We start from the raw sequence: 3083 nt of genomic DNA, 5'->3' as shown, positions 1-3083 counted from the left end.
GTGCTATATGCACGTACTTGCAAAATGCGTATGAATACACAAGGTTTCCAAACTTTCCCTTTTACATACTTAATTAAAGACGCTAAAAATTCCTGAACGTTCGGGATTTATCATTTGCGTCCCAAAACTAATGAGATCGCCTTTGCGGCGCGCCACGAGTGCCCTGGTGCGCGGCCGTTTCCCAGCGCGCCGACACAACGCCTCTTCCTCAGCCTCGCAACTCGCGAGGTGCTGATTGGTGGCTTGCCAGCAGGCGAGCGCGATCTCACCGGTGTGGTGATCCGGCGCCAACAGGTACTCCTCCTCGCTAGAAGTGTGCACCCGGTCCACGTACTGCCAAGCGTAGATGAGGCGCTTGGGCCCGACTGCACTCAGAGCGTCAGCACGGGCGTCCTCCGCCACCCTCACGACCCTCGCATGAGCCTTCTGCCAAAGAGCCAATTGCCTGACTCTGTCGGACGCGACATAAGCCTCCCAGGCAGCTTGTTCCGCGGTGCGCTTCTCTTCCTCGGCCTTCTTCTCCACCTCTATTTTGGCGTGCTCTGCTGGAGGCAAAGCCTCCCACAAGGCGACATCCATTTCTTTCCAAAGCTCCTCAATGCTGGGGGGGCTCGGCGGGCGGCACGGCATTCTCCTCGTGGCGGGGAGCCGACGCGTCCTCCGGCGCGCGTGCTGGCGAGATTGGGAACGCCAACGCGTCCACCTCGACGCGTCGCGGCGAGGAGCGGAACACCGACGCATCCTCCTCGGCTAGTGGAAGCGAGGAACGGAACGGCGACGCATCGCGTCGCGGTGAGGAGCGGAACGCCAACGCGTCCTCCTCAACTAGTGGCGGCGAGGAACGAAACGGCGACGCGTCGCGTAGCGGCAAGGAGCGGAACACCAATGCGTCCTCCTCGACTAGTGGCGGCGAGGAACGGAACGGCGACGCATGACCGTCCGTGCGGTGCAGCGAGGGGCTCCTAGGGCTTGGGAGGGGCGATGCCATGGTGGTCGACATGAGAGGGAGGGGAGGAAATAGCGATGAACGTGAACGTGAGGGGGAGGAGATAGCGATGTCGTGGGAGGCGCAGTATTTATAGCGAGCAATGGCACACCTACGTAAGATATGGACTGAGCTGCACTGACTTAACTGCAGGTCCAGTTGCGTCACTGACATGTGGGCCAGACCCCTGTTGGGCCCGTATGTCAGTGACCCAATGCACCTGCAATTAAGTAACAGCTACGTGGGCATATTTTTTGGAGTAAATTACGCGGGAGCGAAGGGGTGGAAATATTGCTGATCACAACGGATTGGACGAGCGTGGGGGAGGAGAGTCATGCATGCAGATTTTTTTCACACGGGCTTCCTGCAGGTATGGGGAACGGTGCATAATAAGTCATCTTGCATGCCGGGCTAGGTATAGTCTCAAGTAATTAAAAACATACACGCCCCACACATGTTCATATTTCAAGGTGCACTAAATTATTGCATGTGATGATTAAGGCTGGCCATAATGGTGGTATCTTAGCTGGTATCATGCACACGGGAATAGCAAACATGCTGATGTGGCAAAGAATTAAAGAAGAGAGGGGGTTAGATCTAAACCATAGTATTTTCCCTAGAACTACCAGGTTCAACATCTCGCAACATAAACCCATACAACCTCCATCGCAAAAAAACCATACAACCATACGCCAAGGAGGTACATAGTACTATGAATTCCATTTTCGCTCCATACCAATCGTTCTAAAAGTACTTACTACTTATAACTCGCCATTGAAAATCGGAACTCTTAACCCCGCTTAAAAACGATACTTTAAACATGGCTACTCGATCTGTGGCAACTGGCGAGCCACCGCGCTCCAAGTCGTTCACCTGTGGTCCCGACCATCAACTCCTATGGATCAAATTATCACACGAGCTGACTATTCCTACAAAGGTGCTCCACCACGTACCCGGTACCTGCGAATGCAGCAATCGTGCACCTAGGGTTTTAGGGTTTATTTGTTAACGTCGCCTTTACATAACACTCATGTGTGCGAGACAGCGAGAGGCTGATTGCGTGCGTGCGCCTCTTCTCTTCGTATATGTACTCCACCGTTTGTCTGGTGTCCAAAAAATTATAATAACTACTAGAAATGTTCCAATGCGTTGCCACATGATCAAAGTAGATTAATACATATTCATCGATTTGATAGAAAAAAAGTCTAGTTTTGAAATACGTATATCACTAAAAATATGTTATGTTTCACTCAAAATATATTCCTTTGGCGGTTTTGATGAGATAAGGGAGGAATGTTGTTGGTTTCAAGATTCGAGAAGTGGTATATGTCTAATTTCTACTCTTACTAGCAAGATGCCCATGCGTTGCATGGGACATCAAGATCTTGTGGGAGAAAAGGATGAATGAGGGAAGGCCTTATCTGCAAATGTGGTGAAGAGTGCGGGTAAATTGCCATATTTTCCTTCCTATCCGTCAGATATAAATCGGACGACCTACATTGCAGGATGGCAGGCCCACCATCATCACCAACTCTATTTTTTTATCCCTATTCTTATAAAAAGCATTGTCAGTGATGATCGTGTGCCTGCCATCCTGCAATATAGGCCGTCCGATCTATATCTGACGGATAGGAAGGGAACTATGGCAATTTTGCAAAAAAAGATACCCACACCCCTCTCCACATTTGCAAATAAGGCCTTCCCTCGTTCATCCTTTTCCCCCACAAGATAAACTACTCATACAAATGCATCTTGATGTTCCGTGCAATGCATGGGCATCTTTCTAGTTGTTGCAAAAATCCCATGTGTGTGTGAGAGAGAGGGAGAGTGGAGGAGGACGGAGTGCATGTGTGACAAAGACACAAGGAGTGTGTGTGCGATAGGTATCAGCTTAAAATGAGGCGATAGTGTGTGTGTGCACGATAGATACAAGGAGCGGGAGAGAAAAATCTACATAGATACAAGGAGCGGGAGAGAGACATGTATGCGATGGTGGAAGCACGAGTGTGCGGGTGTATAAACCTATCTAGAGGCTAGCTAGTCGATAAATGTTTGTGAGAGAAATACGAGTCGGGGTGCGAAAGCGAGAGTTTTGTGT

Source organism: Triticum urartu, chromosome 3 (genome assembly GCF_003073215.2).
Source record: "Triticum urartu cultivar G1812 chromosome 3, Tu2.1, whole genome shotgun sequence".
Classification (NCBI taxonomy): Eukaryota; Viridiplantae; Streptophyta; class Magnoliopsida; order Poales; family Poaceae; genus Triticum; species Triticum urartu.
This window is presented reverse-complemented; position numbering follows the sequence as displayed.